Here is an 18,537-nt window from a genome sequence, read left to right on the forward strand (position 1 = left end):
GTTGTTTGTTTTTTTAATATTGAGCTGCATGAGCTGTTTATATATGTTGGAGATTAATCCTTTGATGAATTGTTTGCAAATATTTTCTCCCATTCTGAGAATTGTCTTTTCGTCTTGTTTATGGTGTCCTTTGCTGTGCAAAAGTTTCATTAGGTCCCATTTATTTATTTTTGTTTTTATTTCCATTACTCTAGGAGGTGGATCGAAAAAGATCTTGCTGTGATTTATGTCAAAGAGTGTTCTTCCTATGTTTTCCTCTAAGAGTTTTATAGTGTCAGGTCTTACATTTAGGTCTCGAATCCATTTTGAGTTTATTTTTGTGTATGGTGTTAGGGAGTGTTCTAATTTCCTTCTTTTACATGTAGCTGTCCAGTTTTCCCAGCACCACTTATTGAAGAGACTGTCTTTTCTCCATTGTATATTCTTGCCTCCTTTGTCATAGATTAGTTGACCATAGGTGCGTGGTTTTATCTCAGGGCATTCTATCTTGTTGCATTGATCTATAGTTCTGTTTTTGTGCCAGTACCATATTGTCATGATTACTGTAGCTTTGTAGTATAGTCTGAAGTCAGGGAGTATGATTCCTCCAGCTCTGCTTTTTTTCCCTCAAGACTGCTTTGTCTATTCGGGGTCTTTTGTGTCTCCATACAAATTTTAAGATTTTTTTGTTCTAGTTCCGTAAAAAATGCCATTGGTAATTTGATAGGGATTGCATTGAATCTGTAGATTGCTTTGGGTAGTACAGTCATTTTCACAATATTGATTCTTCCAATCCAAGAACATGGTATATCTCTCCAGCTGTTGGTATCATCTTTAATTTCTTTTATCAGTGTCTTATAGTTTTCTGCATACAGGTCTTTTGTCTCCCTAGGTAGGTTTATTCCTAGGTATTTTAGTCTTTTTGTTGCAATAGTAAATGGGAGTGTTTCCTTAATTTCTTTTTCAGATTCTTCATCATTAGTGTATAGGAATGCAAGAGATTTCTGTGCGTTAATTTTGTATCCTGCAACTTCACCAAATTCATTGATTAGCTCTAGTAGTTTTCTGGTAACATCTTTAGGATTCTCTATGTATAATATCATGTCATCTGCAAACAGTGACAGTTTTATTTCTTCTTTTCCCATTTGTATTCCTTTTATTTCTTTTTCTTCTCTGATTGCCATGGCTAGGACTTCCAAAATTATGTTGAATAATAGTGGTGAGAGTGGACATCCTTGTCTTGTTCCTGATCTTAGAGGAAATGCTTTCAGTTTTTCACCATTGAGAATGATGTTTGCTGTGGGTTTGTTGTATATGGCCTTTATTATGTTGAAGTAGCTTCCCTCTATGCCCACTTTCTGGATAGTTTTTATCATAAATGGGTGTTGAAATTTGTCAAAAGCTTTTTCTGCATCTATTGAGATGATCATATGGTTTTTATTCTTCAATTTGTTATTATGGTGTATCACATACACCATATGTGATGGTGATTCGCGTATATTGAAGATTCGCGTATATTGAAGAATCTTTGCATCTCTGGGATAAATCCCACTTGATCATGGTGTATGATCCTTTTAATGTGTTGTTGGATTCTGTTTGCTAGTATTTTGTTGAGGATTTTTGCATCTATATTCATCAGTGATGTTGGTCTGTAATTTTCTTTTTTTTGTAGTATCTTTGGTTTTGGTATCAGGGTGATGGTGGCCTCATAGAATGAGCTTGGGAGTTTTTCTTCCTCTGCAATTTTTTGGAAGAATTTTAGAAGGATGGGTGTTAGCTCTTCTCTAAATGTTTGACAGAATTCACCTGTGAAGCCATCTGGTCCTGGGCTTTTGTTTGTTGGAAGATTTTTAATCACAGTTTCAATTTCATTATTTGTGATTGGTCTGTTCATATTTTCTATTTCTTCCTGGTTCAGTCTTGGAAGGTTATACCTTTCTAAGAATTTGTCCATTTCTTCCAGGTTGTCCATTTTATTGGCATAGAGTTGCTTGTAGTAGTCTCTTAGGACACTTTGTATTTCTGCGGTGTCTGTTGTAACTTCTCCTGTTTCATTTCTAATTTTATTGATTTGAGTCCTCTCTCTCTTTTTCTTGATGAGTCTGGCTAATGGTTTATCAGTTTTGTTTATCTTCTCAGAGAACCAGCTTTTAGTTTTATTGATCTTTGCTATTGTTTTCTTTGTTTCTGTATCATTTATTTCTGCTCTGATCTTTATGACTTCTTTCCTTCTGCTAACTTTGGCTTTTGTTTGTTCTTCTTTCTCTAGTTCCTTTAGGTGTCACGTTAGATTGTTTATTTGATATTTTTCTTGTTCCTTGAGGTAGGCTTGTATAGCTATAAACTTCCCTCTTAGAACTGCTTTTGCTGCATCCCATAGGTTTAGGATCGTCGTGTTTTCATTGTCATTTGTCTCTAGGTATTTTTTGATTTCCTCTTTGATTTCTTCAGTGATCTCTTGGTTATTTAGTAACGTATCCATTTAGCCTCCATGGATTTGTGTTTTTTACGTTATTTTCCCTGTAATTGATTTCTAATCTCATAGCGTTGTGGTCAGAAAAGATGCTTGATATGATTTCAATTTTCTTAAATTTACTGAGGCTTGATTTGTGACCCAAGATGTGATATATCCTGGAGAATGTTCCATGCACACTTGAGAAAAAAGTGTAATCTGCTGTTTTTGGATGGAATGTCCTATACATATAAATTAAATCTATCTAGTCTATTGTGTCATTTAAAGCTTCTGTTTCCTTATTTTCTGTTTGGATAATCTTTCCATTGGTGTAAGTGAGGTGTTAAAGTCCCCCACTATTACTGTGTTACTGTCGATTTCCTCTTTTAGAGCTGTTAGCAGTTGCTTTATGTTTTGAGGTGCTCCTATGTTGGGTGCATATGTATTTATATTTGTTATATCTTTTTCTTGGATTGATCCCTTGATCATTATTTAGTGTCCTTCCTTGTCTCTTGTAACCTTCTTTATTTTAATGTCTATTTTATCTGATATGAGTATTGCTACTCCGGCTTTCTTTTGATTTCCATTTGCATGAAATATCTTTTTCCATCCCCTCACTTGCAGTCTGTATGTGTCCCTAGGTCTGAAGTGGATCTCTTGTAGACAGCATATGTATGGGTCTTGTTTTTGTATCCATTCAGCAAGCCTGTGTCTTTTGGTTGGAGCATTTAATCTATTCACATTTAAGGTAATTATCGATATGTATGTTCTTATTACCATTTCTTGATTGTTTTGGGTATGTTTTTTTAGGTCCTTTTCTCCTCTTGTGTTTCCCACTTAGAGAAGTTCCTTTAGCATTTGTTGTAAAGCTGGTTTGGTGGTGCTGAATTCTCTTAGCTTTTGCTTGTCTGTAAAAGCTTTTGATTGCTCCTTCGAATCTGAATGAGATCCCTGCCAGGTAGAGTAATCTTGGTTGTAGTTTCTTCCCTTTCATCACTTTAAGTATATCATGCCACTCCCTTCTGGCTTGTAGAGTTTCTGCTGAGAAATCAGCTGTTAACCTTATGGGAGTTTCCTTGTATGTTATTTGTCGTTTTTCCCTTGCTGCTTAAAATAATTTTTCTTTGACTTTAATTTTTGCCAATTTGATTACTACGTGTCTTGGCGTGTTTCTCCATGAGTTTATCCTGTATGGGACTTTCTGCACTTCCTGGACTTGGGTGGCTATTTCCTTTCCCATGTTAGGGAAGTTTTCAACTATAATCTCTTCAAATGTTTTCTCGGGTCCTTTCTCTCTCTCTTCTCCTCTGGGACCCCTATAATACGAATGTTGTTGTGTTTAATGTTTTCCCAGAGGTCTCTTAGGCTGTCTTCATTTCTTTGCATTCTTGTTTTCTTTATTCTGTTCCACAGCAGTCATTTCCACCATTCTGTCTTCCAGGTCACTTATCCATTCTTCTGCCTCAGTTATTCTGTTATTGATTCCTTCTAGTGTATTTTTCATTTCAGTTATTGTATTGTTCATCTGTGTTTGTTTGTTCTTTAATTCTTCTACATCTTTGTTAAACATTTCTTGTATCTTCTCGATCTTTGCCTCCATTCTTTTTCCGAGTTCCTGGATCATCTTCACTATCATTATTCTGAATTCTTTTTCTGGAAGGTTGCCTATCTCCACTTCATTTAGTTGTTTTTCTGTGGTTTTATCTTGTTCCTTCATCTGGTACATAGCCCTCTGCCTTTTCATCTTGTCTGTCTTTCTGTGAATGTGGTTTTGTTCCACAGGCGTCAGGATTGTAGTTCTTGCTTCTGCTGTCTGCCCTCTTGCTATTGAAGAATTGATTGGCCTTTCAGAAAGTCACTGGAATTAAGAGTGAAGTTATTTGTAACTTTTATTTTCGGGGGGGCAAGTTTCTTGGAATAATAAAGTTATATTGAGAAACATTGGAATAATAAGGGTTTTTTAATATGGTTAGTAAGTGGTGTGGGTGTAGATGGTTTTGGTTCTCACCTATAAGATACAGTGGAGGTATTCTGTGAGAATAAGAGGAAAAGGTAAATAGGATATCAGGATTTTCTTAGAAAAGGTTAGAGAATAACTAGTAGAGAAGAAGACAGTAGATGCAGAGAAAAGAGGAAGAGGTGGCAAGACTGAAGAGCTCAGGACAAGTGTTTTGTTTTGTTTTTTATAAATTTATTTTATTTATTTAGTTTTGGCTGTGTTTGGTCTTTGTTGCTGCACATGGGCTTTCTCTAGTTGCGGCAAGTGGGGGCTACTCTTCGTTGCAGTGAGCAGGCTTCTCGTTGTGGTGGCTTCTCTTGTTGTGGAGCATGGGCTCTAGGCATGTGGGCTTCAGTAGTTGTGGCACACGGGCTCAGTAGTTATGGTTCACGGGCTTAGCTGCTCCGCAGCACATGGGATCTTCCTGGACCAGGGCTTGAACCTGTGTCCGCTGCATTGGCAGGCGGATTCTTAACCACCACGCCACTAGGGAAGTCTTCAGGAGAAGTTTAAAGAAAATTTTGAAAGAGAACCGAAAATTTGGGGGATTAGAAGCTGGAATGTAAGCTATATCGTAGTGTTGAAAATTGCAAGAGAGAATTTTAAAAGCTGTCAAATATAAATTGCTTTCAATTAATTGTTCTTGCTGGACAGTTATATTTTTGTATGTGAATATGTGTCAAGATAGTAAAATATGTGGGCCTGGTTTGGAGGAGATTATTTTTTACTAAAAAGATATATATGCACATACATATATGTATACACATACGTATTTTTTTTTATGGAGAAAATTTCAAATATACACATAAACAATTCAAAGAAATAAAGATAACTGTTAATAGGAAAGTGAAATTCCATAATGGATATGTAGGATTCAAAAATAAAGATAAATAGGAAAGATGACTTGCATTAAAAATAAGCATTTCTTGGGGGAGAAGAGTGCACACATGGGAGAGTGATAAAGAGAAGAGAAAGAGGAAGAATAAATAAAGAACGTGTTGGGAGGCTGTTGGCTGATTTGTGGGAAAAGGTCAAAGGCTACTGGATTTTTACGAAGAATATCTATTAAATTTTCTTTTCATCGCTGTGGTAGTGCATAGAGTTTTAGGCCAACAGAAAAAAGAGGGAATAGTCCTTACATCTGATAGCAACTCCAAGTTCAGAGGGTCCCCAAAACCATCGTCAGGTTTGATAATTCATGAAAAAGACTCATAGAACTCACTGACAGTTGTTATACTCATGGTTGTGGTTAATTACAGGGAAAGGATACAGATTAAAATTGGTAAAGGAAAGAAGGTCATATGGTAGAGTCCAGGAGAAGTACCACACATAGAGCTTTTGTTGTCCTCTCCCTGTGGACTCAGGACACATCCCTCTGCTGGCATCAGTGTGTGACAGTATGACAAAGTATTGCCAACCAGAAAAGCACATCTGAGCCTCAGTGTCCAGAGTTTTTTATGGGGGCTTTATTACATAGGCATGATTCATTGTTGCCCACATAGTTGATCTCAGTCTCCAGGTGACTGATCCTGTGTAACCCAAAGTTCCCATCCTAACTGACATTGTTAGTTTTTTTGTCAGCTCCTCCCTCCTCCTCCAGACTATATGGCGTGGCCAGCCCTTCCCCTAAATCACATTATTAAACTGTCCAGTGTGACCCAAGGCTTCCGCACAAAGACACTCCTATCTGGAGGGCTCAGAGATTTCCTCTCAGAAGCTGAGCACATAGGATGATGTTTTCTTTGAGCAAGATCAGATTCTTTACTACACAGATATAAATCCCTTTCGTTATCCCATCCTTAAGTAAAGACTTCTTCACATATGTGAAGGAAAATATCCATCCTCAATCCCACCGCCTTGATGGAAACACTTTAAACATTTTGGTATAGATACTTCTAGATCTTCGATAGGCTAGACATAAAAATGTTAACTTTTTCTTTATTGCTCCTCAAATTTAAATGAATAGCTATTAGCACAAGTTAAAAAACTCATCAGGAGAATCAAATCATCAAATGTTAGAGTTAAATGAGACCTTGGACTATATCTGGTCTTTTGGAAAGGTGAAATGATTTTTTTTAAGACCAGTGGAGTTAGTGAGATGGAGCCAAGGCAAGATTTCAGGTCCTGTGGCTTTTCTCTTGCAATAAAGGGAAACTCAAGAGACCTCCTTGTGGATCCAAAAGCTGTTACTTTTGAAAATAGCACTGCCTTGCTGACATGTGGTAAGATAACCCTAATGGCTTTTTGATGGATTTGGTTTTGCCCCAGAATTTGGGATGATTTCCAGATCCATATATTAAAGTGTGTCTAGAAGACAGCTGCTCAACTGCTTGCATATTTTTCTGATTAGCTGAATTGTATATGCTGCTGAAATAGTCAACTGGATTTCATGTTGTTGATAGGAACAGCACAGGATCTAAAAGTGAACATTACCTGTATCTCTCTAGTCCTTTGGAAGAATTTCCCTCCCATTTGATGCCTTCTGGTCCTTCTTAGGAAGATACTAAATTTTATGTTTTTCAGATTCAGAGCTGGAACCTAGTTTTCCACTTCTTTCTCATTTTGTCCCACATTTTATAAAATCTAATCAACTTCTTTTTCTGTGTGTATTGGTCAGGGTTGGAGATTGTTAATCGATCCAGATGGTATTAAAAGGGCCAGCACTTACTCTTTCATCAAACTAGTTTGTGGTTTGGGAGGGTGCTATAGACTAAAGTTCTTGTCCCCTCAAATTCATGTGTTGAAACGTAATCCCCACAGTGATGCTGTTTGGAGGTGGGGCCTTTGGTGTGGGATTAGGTCATAAGGGTGAAGCCTGCACAAATAGGATTAGTGCCCTTAAAAAGAGACCCCCCAGAGAGCTCCCTTGCTCTTCTTCCATGTGAAGAAACAGCAAGAAGACAGCCAGCTATGATCTAGGAAGTAGGATTTCACCAGACACTGAATCTGCTGGCACCTTGAGCTTGGACTTCCCAAGTCTCCAGAATTGTAAGAAATAAATCTGTGCTGTTTATAAGCCACCCAGTCTGTGGTATTGTTATAGCACCCCAAATGGTCTAAGACAGGGGGGAATTAAGTGGATGCACTCATTTTCATTAGCAGGAACAGCATCATGCATAGGCCCAGTAGGTAAAAGCTTACTTAGTCTCCTTTCAGCTGATGGAAGTGAACTACTGTGTCAAACCCTTTCCACCCTGCTGCCTAGATTTGCCTAGATTTGCCTTAGCTCTGACATGAACAATGAGCAAATCACTTGGGTTAGCTGGAGATCTGTTTTAAAAATGCAAAATGCAAACATGCATGAGGGACATTTAGTACCTTAAAGCAACCTCAGGTTGATTATCTCTTTTGTATACTTAACTGAAATCAGCTGCAGTAAAGAGGTAACATTCTGATGAAATAAACTTGGAACTTGATGTGGAGTCAGGCCCAGGGTAGGACATCGCAGGTCTTCAGGAATGCAGAGAGCATCAGGAGAAGGAGGAGAGTGAGGGAGGCAGAGATGGATAGACTCTCCACTTTCTGATTTGGTGTAGTTCTGAACTGTAAGCTTAATGTAGTATCAAGATGGAGAATTTACAAAGGGGTGTGGGCATATGTTCTTTCAACTACTGAGAGGAAAATTACTTAAGTTGTTGGTAATGTGATAGAAAGGGCCAAAGTGTGATAAATCAGTTATGTACATTATGAAGTGCAAGTTCTGACTTTATTGGTTCTCCCAATGCATAGAAATAAAAGTCAATCTAGAAGTACAGAAAATACTAAGAAGCTTCACCAGTGCCATCTGATGGAGCGAACCACCACTCCCGTGTCCTAAAATCTGTTCCTTCCTCTACTTCTATTTTTCCAACGCAGCTAAACACTCTTGTGGTCCTGTGTTTATATGCTAGACAGTGCTGTCCAATAGAAATATAATATGAGCCGCATACATATTTTTAACTTTTCTAGTAGCTACATTAAAAAAACAAAAAGAAACAGGTAAAATTAACTTTAATAAAATATTTAATTTAATCCAATATATCCAAAACATTTCATTAATATCAAATTATTAACAAAGTATTTTACATCTTACCCCCTTTTTTTTTTTTTTGTACTAAGTCTTTAAAACCAGGCATATGTTTTATACTTACAGAACATCTCAGTTTGGACTAAGTACATTTCAAATGCTCAGTAGCCACATGTGTCTGGTGCCTGCTGGGCTGGACACTGCAGCTCTAGATGGAAGATATCATTGCAGGGATACTGTCTCTTAAAAATCATGAAAATTTGTTATTAGCTATAAATGACAGAATAACTTATTAAAGAAGGCTTGAACTGTGGGGGCATTTTTTTTTTTTTTTTAATTAACAAGGTTACTGGAGGTAGGGAGTTGTTCAGAGGACTAAAAATGTCATCAGAGATCCAGGTCTTTCCAGCCTTTTACCTCATGTGTCTTCCTCAGCACACTAAGGAAGTGTGCTTTCTTTGTGCTTGTCATCTCATGGTCATAAGATGCCTGTAGTAGCTTCTGATATGACGTCCTAATACCTGGAAGGGGAAAGAGCAAGTCTTGTTCTCTCAAGTCTCCTTTTATCCAAGAAGAAAATGGATTTTCCCTGACAGACATGGCCTGACATCTCATTGGTCAGATCTGGGTCACATGGTAACTCCTAGCTGCAGGCGATCTTGGGAAACGGAAAAGTTGCAAAGGAGAAGAGAATGGCTAGGAGGGCTTTGCTTTGGAAGACTAATCTTAATATACTGCTGCCCCAACAAAATCAGGCTTCTGTTAGCTCAGAAGAGAATGGGATGGCTACTGGGCAGGCAGCCAGTGATGTTTGTCACAGGGGCATTCTCTCAAGGGGATGGGGACAGAGGAACAGCAAAAATCAAAATGGTCTTATAGTAAAATTGTAATTACATTAATAATTGCTCTCATCTACTAAGTACTTAGGTGCCATGTGTGTTTAACACACACACACACACACACACACGGGTTACCTATTGCTGCAGTGGTTACTGATAATAAAATCAGTGCAGAATTGTCAGATTGTACTATGAGCTCCCCAAGAGCTCCCCAGGAACCATGCACCATCCACTTCTCTTTTTTTTGGTTTTGTTTCGTATCACATTGTACAGTGTTCATCAATATAGTTGTCCCTCAGTATCCTTGGGGGTTTGGTTCCAGGACTTACCATGGATACCAAAACCTATGGGAGCAAAAGTCCCATAGTTCTCCATGTCCACGAATTCCATATCCACAGATATTATATATGATATATATATATAGACTGTATGTTTATTGAAAAAAATCTGCATGTAAGTGGACCTGCACAGTTCAAACCTGTGTTGTTCAAGGGTCAACTGTATTTGTTGAATAAATGACTTCTTTTATTTCAAGATATTTTATGTCTCCCTTTCAAATCTTATTTCTGACTCGTGTCACCTTTTCTCTTCAAAATCTAGTGTGTTTCCCTGTTTAAAATAATTGATACCAGTGCCCACACTCCAGCCTCAGGCATAGATCCTGGCCCTCACTGTGAACCTCCTGAAGCTCCTTCCAAGCCTGCCAAGTGTTCTTATTTGGTAGGGGGTTGTGGTTAGAAACCACAACTGACCAGTGACCCAGTGACTTACCATGGATACCAAAACCTATGGGAGCAAAAGTCCCATAGGACTCTTCACTGGAGTTTCCTCCCTACCCAGACCTATTTGAAGACATTAGGGAAATAAAACTAGTTTCTCCCACATGGAGTTGATGAATCCTGGGCCTCTGTCTTATGATCTCTCTGTATTACCAAACTTGCCTACAGTTTGCTAGTTCAGTTGGTAAGGAATAGAGGAGTTATTGGGAGTTTATTATAAATTATTGGGAGTTTATTATATGGAAAAAAAGAAAAAAATACTAAATTGGGAGTTTATTATATGGAAAAAAAGAAAAAAATACTTTATTGCCTCCACCTACCCAGGCCTCACAGAGAATAGAAGTGTTGTTTGGGATACATCCGTAGCAGTAGCTGTAATAATCCAGCAGTAGCTGGGGTGACTCTGCAGTGATTTCTGAATTTCATCTCCTTAGAAATAGGCATCCAATGGTCTTAGTCCATTGTGGTGACTCAGCTGTTTTCTAATTCTCCTCCTCTACCTCACAATCTCTTTCTCTACTACCTACCCAATGGCTTCTGTTTAGTCATAATAGCTTCTGCTGTTTCACAGTCTCTGTATTCTTCTGCTATCTGAATTGCTCTGAAGTCTTCTTTTTGAATTCCCCATGAAAGTATATATATTTTAGTTGACCTTCCAGGGTCTTTCCATGATTAGGGGCCTTCATTGGTTAGAGGCCCCATGCCAGGCCAGGCTATAGATCACTGATAATTATAGATGCACACTTTGTATCAGGCTCCTTTCTCTAGTTCAGTCTTCTGTCTTCAGGATGACAGCGTCCTGTGGTAAACAAAATATGTTCTGTGTATAAGCCAAGTAACCTAAAGCGCTCCAGCCTTCAGGTTTACCCTAACCTGTTATACCCAACTAAAAATAAGTCTGAGCCTTGTGTTCCAGATGATCGTAGGAAGTCAAATCATTTATCAACTTCTCCTCTTGAGTTTTTTGGGTCCCATCTGAAGAATACTTACTCTTCAGATATGAATCCTTCCTATTTGTTACATGTCAATTTTTTAAAATTAATTTATTTGTTTTTATTTTTGGCTGTGTTGGGTCTTCATTGCTGTGTGTGGGCTTTCTCTCGTTGCGGCGAGTGGGAGCTAGTCTTTGTTGTGGTGCGCAGGCTTCTCATTGTTGTGGCTTTCTTGCTGCGGAGCACGGGCTCTCAGCGTGCGGGCTTCAGTAGTTGTGGCACTCGGGCTCAGTAGTTGTGGCTCGCGGGCTCTAGAGCGCAGGCTCAGCAGTTGTGGTGCATGGGCTTAGTTGCTCTGCGGCATGTGGGATCTTCCCAGACCAGAGATCGAACCCGTGTCCCCTGCATTGGCAGGCGGATTCTTAACCACTGCGCCACCAGGGAAGCCCTACGTGTCAATTTTAATCTGCCAAAATTTGTTCTTGGTCTTTCTCTTTCCATTTTGTGAAAAGTGGTTTCACCCAGTGGTTGCCTCTTTGGAGTTGGAGGAGGTAGCCCTGAAAGGAACATGAGGGTACTTTCTGGGTGATGGAAGTTTCATTTATCCTCACTGGAGTGTTGGTTACATTGTCAATATTTACGGAAGTGGACTCTTAAAATCTGTGTGTTTTTTATCTATGGAAATTATTCCTTAATATGATTGGTTAATAATAACAACAAAACAACAAAAACAAAGTGATTATGGCAGTCACAGTCCTAATGGGAAACAGATAAACACTCAATTTGGTAATTTGAAGAGAGTTTAGTAAAAGGTCAACTTAAAAAAAGGGTCAGTAGGGTGTAGTACCCTAGCACTGGAACCTAAGTCCCATTAACACTCCTATAAGAAAGAGGCAAAGGAAGGAAGCAGTTACCAGAATGTGATGTGCAAGATGTGATGGATCCAAATGTGCCAAATGGAGAAGACCATTTTGGCAGAAGCTGGGATCTTTGGTCAAGTGATGTAGCCAGTACATCTCAACCCTATGATGAGGGAACTGGGGGAACAAATACCCTAATCTCAGATTCATCCTTCTCTCCCTCTGATCTGCTCCTTGGACAAACCCAACCAGAAGCCTGGGAGTAAGGAAGCCCATAGCTGTATTCTGTACAGCTCAGCCTCACAGAGCACAGAGGGTAGAGGAGGATGGAGAGCAGATCTGGAGGGGCAATCAGGAGACCCCTAGCGTCAAGTTTTCCATTTTCCCTGAATCACTTCATTTTAAGTGTGGACAGTATCCCTCTTATAATTCTTTAAAATGTAAGTAATGTAAGTAAGGAAGATTATGACATTTAAAATATTTTACTGAAAGCCTGAAGGTAACAGAGGGGTTTACAATGAATAAAATGCAAATTTAAAACCTCAGAATAGTTTTCCCAGCTCCTGAGCCCATTGACCACGCCTTTTACAAGGAGTTTCTCATTGTCTTCTTTTGGCCTCTGCTCTGGCCATGTCATGTTGAAAGGGCCAGTCCACCTGACTCCAGTGGTGGTTTCTTTGATCTCTTCCTCCATGTCCAAAATTTGATCCTACTCTCCTAAACCCCTTTCCTTTCCCAGGATGATCAATAGTGGGAACATTAATTTCATTTGGGAAACCACTATACTCTCTAAAGGTAATGGTCTGGCCATGGTACATATTCTTCCAATCGGCTGTGGTCAAGCTGATAGTGTCATGAGCTCCAAAAGTTCTGGAAGATGAGGAGTCACGTTAGGGTTGAGAAGAACATGAGTAGAGCAAGGCCAGGAACATGGAAACATGGACCAGGAAACATGGTCCAGGAAACTGTCCATGAAGGAAACTGTCACTTACAGGTCTGTAGGTAGATACTCAGGGCTTCTCAAGAGTTCCAAGTTGGAAGACCTTGGATTGAATTCCATGTTTATCACTTGTCAGCCATGTGACCTTGGGCAAGTGACTTAATTACTCTGAGCTATAATTTCTATTTTTGTTTTCTTCCCCCACCCCCCCGCCACCCCTCTTTTTTTTTTTTTAAGGGATGATGATGAGAAAAAGTACATGAAAACACTTGCAAAACTGCATGGTCCAAATGGACATAAGCATTTCCTTTCTAGTAATTGTCAGTCTTATTCGGTTGTCACAATGTTCACATGCATAATATACTCCCATCATGTCATGCAATAAATTTCAAGAGCAAAAGTGAGCATTGTGGAGGGGGAATAAGCATAAAGGTAGATTGTAAGTGGGAGCTTCGTTACTTGAAAAAGCCCCTCACAGAGAGTTTTATACAAGGCTCCCTCATGTCACCCCCAGCTGGATCATACCTAGTTGAGAATCACTTTCTAGACAGGAGGTTACAAACTGGTGGGAGGTAGAATGGGTAGAACATATGTTTTGTTTGGCTTTCACAGAATTGTGAGTTTAAAGTAGGTGTCAAAATTTTAAAATCAGAAGTTTTTGTAGGACAAAACATATTTCTGCCTTCTCTTGAAATACAGAATTTCTGGTGAAACTAAGCCTACATTCTTGAATGCCAGAATTTGGCTGGAGCTAAATAGTGGCTGCCCCTTTAGACACAGCATACATTCTCCAGTTGGTGTCACCTATTTGTGTCACCTGCCCCTTGACAATTGAGTTTGCCATCCCTGGACTAGACTATGAAGGAATCATTGATGCTGGAGCCAGAAAGACCTCAAGATGTAACGAAGCCCTGGCTTTCCTTTTAGTCAGGTCAGAATTTGCTTTCCCCGTTTATACAAAATCCTCCTGGTCTAAATGATCTGCCCAACCTCACCCAGGTTGGGGTGAAGAGGGACCCAGCGATGGAGGAGGCTGGCCATATCTGAGGTCAACTCCCTCCCAGTGAAGGGCCTTTTCCTAGCACGGAGTGTTCCTTCTCAAGCAGCGTATCAAAATTTCTTAAGCCCAGGCAGTGGAGCCATTGTGAGGAAAGGGCAAACCTTGGAAGAGTGAGGCTCCTGGAAGCTCCCCCGCAATGCTTCCAACACCGGAACATACACAGGCTCTAGTGTGGCGGACCTTGAGCCTGCCGCCCAGCTGCCCAGCCCCACCGGAACAAAAGTGACTGGCGGAGCAGGGCCGGAAGGGCTGTGAGCCTGGAACATCTAGTGTCCTTGACCCTCTGGCCAGGATCCCAGGCTGAAACCTCTGGGTTTATCTGTGTGGTATGGAGAAGGAAGATGAAGGTGGGGAAGAAGGGGAGAAAAAAAAAGATACAGAGCATAGCTGTTGTCTCTTTTCTCCCAGAAACGGAGCTGTTGTGTTCCTGTGGCACTTGTTTGCTGTGATGTTTTCATTTCCTTTCTCTTTCTTTTTTTCTGGTGCTGGGGTTGGTGTGTTTCTGTATTGCTGAATGTTTGTTTTGGCTCCTGGAGGAAGTATTGACGGAGGAAGTATTGACAAAGGAAGTGGGAGGACGAACATAATTTTGTAAGCAGCTGGCCTGAGAGGCACAATAAAGCGGAACTGGAGACAGCATGTCGGGGCTGAGATTCCCTGAGACTGTGTAATGCCAGCATCCCCGGGGCTTGTGGCCACTGAGGAATGGGAATGAGGCGCTTGTAGAGATACAGGGGGTTGCAGTGATCCCTTCGGGGGGCTCTGCTGAACTGCGTTTTGCAATTCTCATTTCTAGGCTCTGGTAGATGCCTTCTCAGGGCCTTAGCTCCTCTCCTGCCCCCCACCGTTTCCTCCCATGTGTCAAATCCTAGGGCAGCAGGCCCATCTAATGAGGAGATGGTCTGTACCAGGAGAATGTCTGTGTGTGTGTGTGTGTGTGTGTGTGTGTGTGTGTGTGTACGATTAAATATTAAGATTATGATAATAAGATTATGAAGAGGATCCCATAAAAAATTTGGTTTTATCTGTAGGAATTTTAAAAACACTTGAAATTTGTCACAATTCCAAGTGATTGTTTTGTGAAATCTGCAAAGAATATGCTTTCACTTTCCACCTGTCCAAAGACCATCTAGGGGTTGGAGGAGACTTTTCACACATTCAGTGATGGCACCAAGGGAACTTGGTGGGCTTGAGAGACAAGCCCAAGGGCTAAATTCTGAAAGGTAAATGTACACATAGCATCATGGGTATGTGGCTGGAGAAATCCCCTTTGCTATAGATTTCTTGGAAAATGAATCAAGGCATGTCAGAGGTGGCCAAGGTGCAGTCCTTGCTAGAGACAGAAGACAGAATGACATACCCTTGAATTTTCCCCCAAAGTGCTAAAAAGATGGATGAAGTCCCATGTTTAGATGACTGCTATGAGTTGTCAAGTGCTGGAGCCTTGACTTAGGCTGAACCCATTCCCTTTGTCTCTGGATACAAATGTTCTTTTAAAGTGGTGGTGTTTTCTAATAGAAGTTCTGCAGCTAAGGAAAAAGTATATCTTTTTCTGTGGAACAACCTTAGAAAGCCACCATTATTGTCTCACAGGTAACAGCTCTGCATGGAAAGCTGTACTGTTTTCTTTGAAAGGCTAGATTGCTTCAAGGTCTATAACATACTTTGATTTTTCTCCTGCTTCCCAAAAGATAATAAGGGAAGGGATGGGGGAGGGCAGGCATCAATTAGAGCACTAAGGAATTTACAGGCTATATCACTGTTTTGTAGAGCACGTCTGCAGCAGTTAGGTCACTCAGATATGTAAAGCCTCTGGTTAAGTACTATTTCTCAGGATTAGGTCTTTTTCCACATGTGGATCTGGGCAAAAGGGCAGATGGAAGCATGAGGTAGGTTGGATAGAGAGGGAGCTTATGAATGTGCAAGTCAATAATTGTGGGAAATACATCTCTAAACTGGTATCAGTTGAAATTTGTCTCTAAACAGGTATGAGCAGGTGTGCTTTGCTGACTAAGGTTTCTGGCACTGTTAGTTCTCTGGATCCCTGCTGAAATTGTCACCTTGAAAACTAGTTACACTTTATCCTTTAAGGTACTATCTGGAGCTGGTACCTGTTGTTGTGAATGAGGAGAGGATAACCTTAGTACTATTTCTTGACTGTTCTCTTGAATTTTCTTTTTTTCTATATTATTGACAAAAATTGTATATATTTAAGATGTAAAACTTGATTTTTTTGTGTTTGTTTTTTTTAAACCTCATTTAATCCTCTCAACAAGCCTGAGAGAAAGGTGGTTTTTTAATTATTATTTTTTACTGAGGTATAGTTGATGTACAATATTATATAAATTTCAGGTGTATAACATAGTGATTCACAGTTTTTAAAAGTTATACTCCATTTATAGTTATTATAAAAATATTGGCTATATTCCCTGTGTTGTACAATATATCCTTGTAGCTTATTTATTAGTTTGTATCTCTTAATCCCCTACCCCTATCTTATCCCTCCCCACTGTTGATATTTTGATATAGGTATACTCTGTTGAATTTCTGTATTCTGAAACACAGAGAAATATCTTTTGGGAAATTACTAGTTTTCTTAAACTGTACTGGTGTCTGCTTAATATTTGAGTTAACAAAGGAGCAAGAGGAGACCTTCACCAAAGAATATGCAGAAAGGAATTCTGGCATAAGCTCTGGAAAACCTAACTTACTTTTGCTGGGCTGTTGGGAAAACACTTGCCATCCATGTGCCTTGCTTTTACCTTTCTATGTCTATACTGTGGAAAGATCTTATTATAGCATAGATTTTTCTGCAATGGTCCCCATTTTGAATATTGATAGTGCCTATAAATCATTTAAATGCCAGAGAAATGCAAATAATTCTATATTTTAGTATCTAAGTAATATATTTTAGATTTTTTTTTTTATAACACTCTTCTGGCACTCTTCTTTTTTAAAAAGCAGCTTTACTGAGATATAGTTCACATACTATAATATTTACCCACATAAAGTGTTTAGTATAGTCACAGAGTTGTGCAATGATTACTGCAATCTTAATTTAAAACATTTTATTATCATGTAAAGAAATCCATTACCAGTCATTCACCATTCTCCCCTCCCTCTAGCCCCTGGTAAACATGGATCTACTTCTTCTCCCTATAGACTTGCCTATTTCGCATGCATGGAGTTATACAGTATGTGGTCTTTTGTGACTAGCTTCTTTGTCTAAGCATAATGTTTTTGAGGTTCATCCATGTTATAGCATGTCTCAGTACTTCTTTTTATTTCTGAATAGCATTCCATTGTATGGCTATCCCACGTTTTACTTATCCATTCATCAAAGGACATTTGCGTTGTGTCCACTTTTTGACTATTATGAAAATGCTGCTATGAATATTCACATATAAGATTTTGTGTGGACATTTTTAAAAATTAATTAATTTATTTATTTTTGGCTGTGTTGGGTCTTCGTTGCTGTGCACGAGCTTTTTTAATTGCGGTAAGTGGGGGCTACTCTTCGTTGCGGTGCACGGGCTTCTCACCGCGGTGGCTTCTCTTGTTGCGGAGCACGGGCTCTAGGTGTGCAGGCTTCAGTAGTTGTGGCACACAGACTTAGTGTGTGTGGGCTCTAGAGCGCAGGCTCAGTAGTTGTGGCACACAGACTTAGTTGCTCCGCGGCATGTGGGGTCTTCCCAGGTCAGGGCTCGAATCCGTGTCCCTTGCATTGGCAGGCAGATTCTTAACCACTGTGCCACCAGGGAAGCCCTGGACATGTGTTTTTATTTCTCTTGGGAATACACCTAGCAGTGGACTTTCTGGGTCATATAGTAACTCCATTTGCTCAGAGAGAAGTAGAATTATGATTCCAAGAGAATGCCAGAATCTGTAGCCTGGTGAGCTCTTCAGTGCTTATGTAGTCCTTGTCATCAAGACACCATTACAGAAGTTATGGCAGACAGACCCTAAGGTGACCCCTAGTTACCCCTGCCTCCTGGTATTCATGTCTTTGTGTAATTTTCTCTCTTTGAGTTTGGTGGGACCTGTGATTTGCTTCTAACCAATAGAATATGACAATGATGGGATGTCATTTTGGTGATAATGTTATATTGTGGAAGATTCCATTTTAGCAGACTGGAGATTCTCCTTGAGGGCTTGATGACGTAAGCAGCTCAGTTTGAGAAACCCATGTAACAAGGAACTGTAGGTGGCCCCTAGGACCTGAGAACCACAGTTAGCAAAATAATAGGGCCTGAGTAATACAACTGGAAGGAGATGATTTCTGCCAACCACTGGAATGAACTCAGAAGTAAATTCTTCCCCAGTTAAGCCTTTGATGAGAAATGCCGCTCAGCTAATACCTTGATTGCAGCCTTGTGAGACGCTGAGCAGAAGACCCAGCTAAGTTGTGCCCAGACCCCTGATCCATGGAAACTGAGATCATAAATATGTGGTGTTTCATGCAGCTAAGTGTGTGGTAATTTGTTAGGCAGCATTAGAACACTAACTCAGAAGTCTAGAATTTGGTTCCATTATATAATCTGAGCTGGATGCCACGAGTTGCCTTGTCAAGGCAAATATCCTCTTTATCAGTGTGATTATCATAAAAGGTTAAACTGTCATATAAGTCAGGTATGTGCTTGGTGGCTGCGAAGTAATCCATACCTGGGGTATAATTTTTAGTATGGGAAAAA

This window comes from Orcinus orca, chromosome 2 (genome assembly GCF_937001465.1).
Source record: "Orcinus orca chromosome 2, mOrcOrc1.1, whole genome shotgun sequence".
In the NCBI taxonomy this organism is placed as follows: domain Eukaryota; kingdom Metazoa; phylum Chordata; class Mammalia; order Artiodactyla; family Delphinidae; genus Orcinus; species Orcinus orca.